Below are 7,683 nucleotides of genomic sequence, written 5' to 3'. Positions count from 1 at the left end.
AAAAAAAAAAAAAAAAAAATCCTTTCCTTGTCTTGGTTTTCAGTTTAACATTATTGTAGGCAAATTTGGAGATCTGACTAGGGTATGATTATACTGTAGAAAGAGTGAAATATTTTCAGAAGTAAATCAGATCTTATCCATTTTCTTAGCTTGTTCCTATTTCTATAATTAAAAACACTGGGAGCTGGGAAGTTAACCAAACAGCTCCCATCCCTGTAGTGGCTCTAAGTCTAACACTGAGGTACAGTCAGTTGAGGCCAGGTAAGAAGTTTCTTGCTCTATCGGGAAGTGGAAGAAGGGGGCCAGGGATGAACAAAGTAAAAATTAGAAGGGAAAAACCTGCATCCTCATATGGCAAAAGGCAGAAGGCCCCAACAAGGCCCAGGCCACTCTACTTTGACCATTAATATTAATTTCACTCCTGTAGACTCCAGCCTGATGTCAGTCTCTTAACCTTATTCACCAGGATTAGGAGGATCAGCGTGCAACTGGAGGACACATTCAGACCGTGGCATGTAGCACATGAGTCTAGCCCTTCAAAGTGTGCTTGTTCACTTGTGTGCCTACCACTTCCTGCAAGGATGCCATATTTGCTATATCCATTTTGCCATACCCATATGCACAGGTTTTCTACGGAGTTGTTACAGAGCCAATTTCCCAGCTCCTAGCGGGTGGGAAATGAGCCCTGCTGAAGACTCTGGGATATTACAGGCCAAAAGCCTAACCAGTCAGCCACATGTAGGTTTTCCTCCCTTTCATTTTTACTATTTTTTAAATTTGATTTACAACAACATTTGCTAACTAGCCATTTTTGTACACATACTCATACACACAAAAATGTACTTGTGCACCTGTGAACATACATGTGCAGGCATATACACACATTTACACACACAGGCACCCATACACACAGACACATGCTCCCAAGCATATGCTCACATGCACAGGACAGACCATTAAGTAGCAAGTTACAAAAAGCACAGGAGCTTTACACACTTAGATGAAAACCAAATCCGACAATGTAGGCAATTTCATTTCTGGTCTCTGCTACTGTTGCTCTGACGCTGTGTAATCCTACACAGAGTTGCAGAGAGGAGCCTCCAGAAGATGCCGAGGTTGTGGATAAAGGAGGGCTTATTTGATTCACAGTGGAAAGAGACCAGCGGGGGCAAGGTCAGGTGCTATTACATAACCAACATGGTGAAACTGGAAACTTCCTGGGCTAGTCCACTCACCCCAGGCCAGGGCTGCATGTAGAGCCCAACTTGCTACAGTATGCGGTATTCAGTACTGTACACTGTACTTCAAGCTCTGAAGACAGATGAAGCACATCTTCTCAAAGACACACCCACTTGCTTTACATTGACATCGAATACCATCTTATTCATACACAATGGTGGAGTTTGGGGGGAAATAAGTGAACATATTCCTCCAGGCCTCACCCCACTATGAGTAAACACCAAAGGTATTTTGGTGCATCCTTTTTAGAACAGCAGATGCTGCATGCTTTAAGTGAAGCCTGCCTCCTCCGGGTCCACCCAGAGAAAAAGAGGCAAACCAATTTTAATATCCTCTTTGCCGCCCTGCTTAGCTTTCCAGATCGAAGCTACCGAAACCCAGGCAATTTTACTGCCTCACTATTAGTTCCACAGAGTCAGAATCCAACGTGCACTTCCGCCCCTTTTGGGGTAAATTGACCCAGGGAGTTGACCCTGATCGGAGGTTTGTAAAGTGAGAATATAGCTCACTCTCACCACTAAGCAAGAGAACAATGAATCCGGACAGAATAAAAAGCATGGCAAACAATGCGGCTCACTGCGAGACTATTTTCCCTTAGGTATTGTTACTCTTGGGCTCCAGATGAACACATCAAGCAAACGCTGCGAATGAGCACGTAAGAAAATGCCAGCAACTGGGACACAACCACTCTTAAGTTGTATCTGCACAAAAAGTAATTTTTGTACAGGAAAAACTTTGTAATTTCTTTTTTTTTAAGATCAAAAGATTTAACATTGGGGCCATACCTCTCTTCTTTGGGAGATGTGACATAATGTGAATCTCTCTACAGAGCCCCCATTGAGCCTCCTTCCTTAGGATGGGCCCTCTCAAATACATCAATAGAGGACTCCCTGTCCTGGGTGGCAGTGAACTTAAAGTATCATCCCCAATACTTAGAGGGGATCCCAAGTGAGAGCAAAACAACTTGGACTATGGTGCTGGCCTGCCTCAGTTACACAGCTCAGCCCAGCCGCTAGCAAGGCAGTCTATAGGACTGTTTACTCATGATGACTAACGGACTTCACAGACTCACCAGAATTGAAACAATAGACACAAGGCACTCAGTGCTGTTACTATAGCAAAGAAAGAGCTCGGTAAATGCACGGAATTGATATGCTGCCTTCTAAGCCGACGATCCACATAACTCAAATGTGGCTTGCACGATTTAAAAGCAACCACTTGCATTCTACCTATTGCTCGCAGGTGAGAAGAAATCCTTATCAAACAATTACTAGCCTCCACAACATAATTGTCTCACACACACACACACACACACACACACACACACACCCTTTCTTTATGAAGAAACAATGGTTTGGAATCCATTGTAAGGCATTTACATTGTCTATATTACTCAAAGACTCAGAGCAAAACATCTACTGTGACCTCATCCAATGTGCTGGGACTAGAACAAGAGCCTCTAAGAAAGGGAGAGATAAAGTAAACATTTCACTGATACCATCTTATTTGATATTCTAATAAGGTAAGTAATGTAAATGATGAAAGCAAGAAGGATTCTTGTCTCTCACACGCAGAGCTTGTTATTGGTTAGAATTCCAAAATCAAAGTCAGCCTTTAATTAATAACTACACTGATACTTACTCACTTGATTATACTCTGGCCCAGAGAACTGACATTTTCCTGGCTGGTTATGAAATGTTTGTTAAAGCTATGAAGACTAATTATATAAGCCTTCTTTCAGAGGCCCACAAAGGGTGGAGAAGTGCTAGAAAATTAGCTCCCTTCTGCCAAAGGGAGAGGTCTATAAACAAGTAAGAGTGGAATTGGATGAAAGATACACAAGTGAGTGGTTCACAGTTCACAGGAAAGGGGAGTGAGCCCAGAACACAGGAGAAAATGAAAAGGCACTCCAGTGCCATTCTTTGGGTCTTTGTAAAAAATGTCATTAACATATTTACTCCTTTTTCTTCAATGGGGCTGGCTATAGCTGTAGCTTCACAGTTGCTAATATGTTATCATTACTCAAATAATTAGACTTACGAGCAATAGATTTTTTTAATTAGCTATCTCAAAGCAAGCACCATTATAATCATCTAATTATCCTGGGAGGCAGCTTATGTTTGAAGGCCTGAAACATTCATTACATTCCTTTCATGGGTGCTGCTTCCATGTGTATAGTTTAAGACCATTTATGACAATATAGTGATGAAACAAAAAAAGTGCAATTTATTTATTTCTTCAGAAATCTGAAAGTAATTTTCTTTAATTAAATTTATGTTCAGAAATTAATGTGTGGTTTCAACTAATAAAAGTGGCAAAATGCATATTAATTTTCAACATATTCACATACAAACAAAGCCTAAACTATTCCTTAGCCTTGATGCCAAACATTTAGATATATTCAGTCAACAAAATTGCTTTTCTAGTTAAATAATTACCCCTTTTCTGAAGGTAAAATGCCCCCCTCCCCTGCTAGAACATGGTTAATTCAGCCTGTAAGAGCTAATGTCTTCTTTAAACACACGGTTGCTTAAACGAGTCTCTAAAGAACACATTCACCTGATTAACAATATTTACCAGGATTTTAATGACAAAATAACTTCTTTGGTATATTTTATGGTGTGACCTGTATCAATATCAGAGACTGGCATATAAGCACAAGAGAAGACATACAGATGGACCTGAGGATGTGAGTCAGGAAAAGCCAATGACTGAAGGTTGTGAACCTCCAGGCCCAGAGACACAGCCATGGGAGCATGATGACTTCAAGGCTTAACTCCTTGGTCTGTGAGGTCAAACCACACCAAGTGAAATCAAACACAAGTTCTATGAGGCATCATTGAGATGGAGTGACTGCAGTCGAAAGCATTCACAGCAAATATAAAATAAAACTGAAAACAGAAGAGAGTAGAAAGAGACAGCTGAAAATGAGGTGATGAGATCAGATCTGGGGGGAAGGATGAAAATACAAATTTTAAAACTTTTAGCACATTGTTAGTAATACAATCCATGGAAGGGTGAATGGAAAAAAGAAGATGAAAGAGAGAAATAGAGAGAGCGGAGCCAGGAAGAGAACATGGATATAAAACATGAGTAACCAGAAGTCAGAACAGGAATGGGGAGAGAAAGAGGCAAACATGGGCAAGGTAAACCTAAAGGTTTACAAAGTCAATGCTAGTTAATGAAACAAATATTAGATAAGACTAATGGGAAAAGAGGAGGTAAAACCAAATGAAAATGATACCGTATGACCTGCAGTCGTTTCAGTGGAGTGGCCAGCACAGAGACCAGGCAACATGGAAGTTGGATGTAGGAAGCCAGGCAGGTCCCATACATACCTCCCTGACCTTGCAAAAATGCTGAAGGTAAATGCAGAGGTTATATGCTATGGAAGCATAAAGAGGACATGTGATAGAGAGGAAGAACTTTGCATATGGGTTTAGTCACGAGGACAAAATGATGGAAGATATAGAAAAGAAGCTAGAATCACTTCTTAGGAGCATTAAAAGGGGTAGTAAAATTAAATTCTAAAAAGCTATAGCGTCCAGGAAACACAGTGAGTGGTGCTATGGAGAGCTGAGAGAGGAGGAAACAGGAAGATAATGGCCAAAGGATGCAAAGTTTCTGTTATGGAGATGACCTCATGTCCACCAGGGTGACTACAGTTAGAATCCTGGACATTTGCCAAGATGGTATGTCTTAACAGACTGTACGCAGCACAAAATTCAATTAAAACAAAAAAATACATGGTTTCATACATTCATAAGCTTGACCGCTATAATCATTTTACAGTCTGTACAGATATCAAGAAATTATGCTGCACACCACAGAAATATCACAATTTATAATAAAGGAAGGCAGAAGCAAACTTGTGGTTTTGGAAGTTGCTTTTCTCTCTCTCTCTCTCTCTCTCTCTCTCTCTCTCTCTCTCTCTCTCTCTCTCTCTCGTTTAATAGTCTTCCAAAAACCCTTGGACAACGTCTGATATCAACTCACCGCAGAACCTGCCGGCACACATGCCCCAGCTTGCTGCTGAGCTCTCTCCCTCCCTTGCTGGCACCTGCACTGGTCTCTGCGGTCCCTGACTTCTTTATCTTATCCCTCTGCACTCCTTTCTCTTTGCTTAAGAAGTTCTCTTCTGATGCAGGCCATGTCGTACAAGTCTGTAGGGCAGGGGTGGTATTTGCTTTCGCCTGACACAAGGATGACCAATCCTTCAAAAGAACACTTGTCTTTCCAGTAGTAAAACCAATGCTGTACCCAGAGCCACAGATAGCATTTGGAGAGGCCTGATATACCTTAGCTTTTACCAGATTTCTGTTTTAGGTACTGCTGTCACCTGAAAGGTGAACGATGTCAGTGACCACCTGTTGCCTCTGAGATGGTTAGTCATGAATGTCCCGGTCTACACAGGCAACATGGAAGTTGGATGTATGAAGCCAGGCAGGTCCCATAGGTACCTCCCTGACCTTGCAAAAACGCTGAAGGTAAATGCAGAGGTTATATACTATGGAAGCATAAAGAGGACATGACCGTGACAGATCCTCAAACAGCCAAGGAAAACAAAGACTGAAAATGACAGCTTTTAACACAAAACAGAAAACCCCATAGGTGGGTATAGGTCAGCCATACAAAGAGAGGACTGTGAAGCCATGTTTAGTAAGTAAAAGGCATAAAAATATGGTGAAAAGTGTACAAATAGAAGTAGAATGTTCAAAACACGAGATTAAGAAAACTGGAACCTTTGCCCCTAGAGGTATTACAGGTGTGGTTGCTGTGTCACATGTGCATCAAGAGGTGGCAGAGGGGAGAGAGGCTATGTCTACACTCAGTGTTCTGACATGTGGACATCTGAATGGTCAGTAGTTTAACACTCCCTGAAGAAAGCAAGCCTGAGACAACCACCTGTCCAGTGCAGCCTCACAGGCCCTCAGGGAGGAGAGAGAGAGAGAGAGATGAAACAAGCCCGCCTGGGACTGAGGGGCCCTGGCAGGATTTAGGCTAAGACAGAAGGCCCTCACATGGGGTCATGAAGGGACAAGCCCAAACTGACCACCAGTCTGCTTCTATGGGGACTGCCTAGGGCGTTGGCTTGAGATGACCACCAGTCTGCTTCCATGGGGACTGCCTAGGGNGTTGGCTTGAGATGACCACCAGTCTGCTTCCATGGGGACTGCCTAGGGGGTTGGCTTGAGATGACCACCAGTCTAGTGCCATAGTGCATGGGCAGGGCATAGTACTTCTGAGACATCTCTTGAGAGGACCTCAGACACCCCAAGACCCCAGGTACCACTAGAAAGAGCAAGCAAGTGATGGAGAAGGTCAAGAGAAAGAGAAACAGAAGGATGTGGGCAGAATGAAGAGAGGCAGAACCAGAGACTTGAGGGTAGTGAGGAACAACTTGATGTGAGTAGCTGGTGATGCCACTTGGGACCATGGTAGGGTCCTGGTGTATGCTGCCACTGGGGGCCATGTCTGGGTCCATGGCCCACAGCAGCAGGGGCTGTGACCACCAAAGGTCAGGCAGATGTCCATGGTCTGGGTTGCAACCTGAGGGTATGAGTGTGGGAGAGCTGGCCCTGACTCTTGTCTGCTGTAGTGGTGCAGATAAAGGAGAGATGTTCTTTTCCCCTCCCTTGTCCTTCACCACCTATGACATGGCCCCAGGGTCATGAGAGTGGGAGAACTGTCCCATGCCAGGTGCACCACTCACGAAAGTGGGTCCGGCAGCTGGACTGGATAGCAAGGTAGAGCTGGCCCTGGCTGTGTGGGATGTAGATGAACCAACCCCAAGGATATGAGGGCAGAGGATCTTCCTCAGCCCCTTGCCTGCTGCAGTACTCAGGAAAGCAGACCAGCACAGTAGAGCTAGCTGCCATGGTGTGGGTGAGCATGAGCTGGGGCAGGGCAGGAGAGCTTGCCTGGGTGGTGCGAGTCTGGAGAGCTAGCAGGCTTACAAGCTCAGATACCCCTCAGGCCAAGGTCCAGAGGTTTGGATCTGCCTACCCCAAAATCTACCCCATTGACGAATTGATGGAATGGCCAAAAGAGCCAGTCCTACAGATAAGAAACTATAGGATCTCCATTACACAGGGCAACAACAGAATATCCCAGAGGAGTACCAGTGAGGTTTCGTATTGATAGTGTAGCAGAGACTTCATAACAGACCAAGGACTCATTGCCATGAACATTCCAAGCAAAGAAGCGTGGACAAAAGATTAAACTGTGAGACACTGTGTGACACACTACAGCTTTCACGATGAATTTTTCCACCTTTGGGGAGGGTATTGCAAAGGTGGGTGGAGAGTGCATAGGAGGGGAGATGAGTGAGTTTAGGGTGCATGATGTGAAATTCACAAAGAACTAAGAAAAAGTCAAAAAAAAAAAGGAAAAGAAAAGAAAAGAGGGAGGGACAGAAAGAGGGAGGGAAGAAGGGAGGGAGGG

General features: G+C 43.8%; 1 protein-coding gene and 1 non-coding gene across 5 annotated transcripts in view; one reads left to right on the top strand and one right to left on the bottom strand.

Annotated features, from left to right (window-relative positions):
• Window positions 1-7,683, bottom strand: part of Immp2l (inner mitochondrial membrane peptidase subunit 2) — an 887,790-nt gene that overhangs the window by 559,236 nt on the left and 320,871 nt on the right. The gene's annotated exons all lie outside the window — the stretch shown is intronic.
• On the top strand, window positions 5,983-6,114 carry LOC115064467. Its single transcript, XR_003844317.1, has one exon. It is a non-coding gene; the product is annotated as a small nucleolar RNA SNORA17 (small nucleolar RNA).

This window comes from Mus pahari, chromosome 7, assembly GCF_900095145.1.
Source record: "Mus pahari chromosome 7, PAHARI_EIJ_v1.1, whole genome shotgun sequence".
Classification (NCBI taxonomy): domain Eukaryota; kingdom Metazoa; phylum Chordata; class Mammalia; order Rodentia; family Muridae; genus Mus; species Mus pahari.
This window is presented reverse-complemented; position numbering and strand designations above follow the sequence as displayed.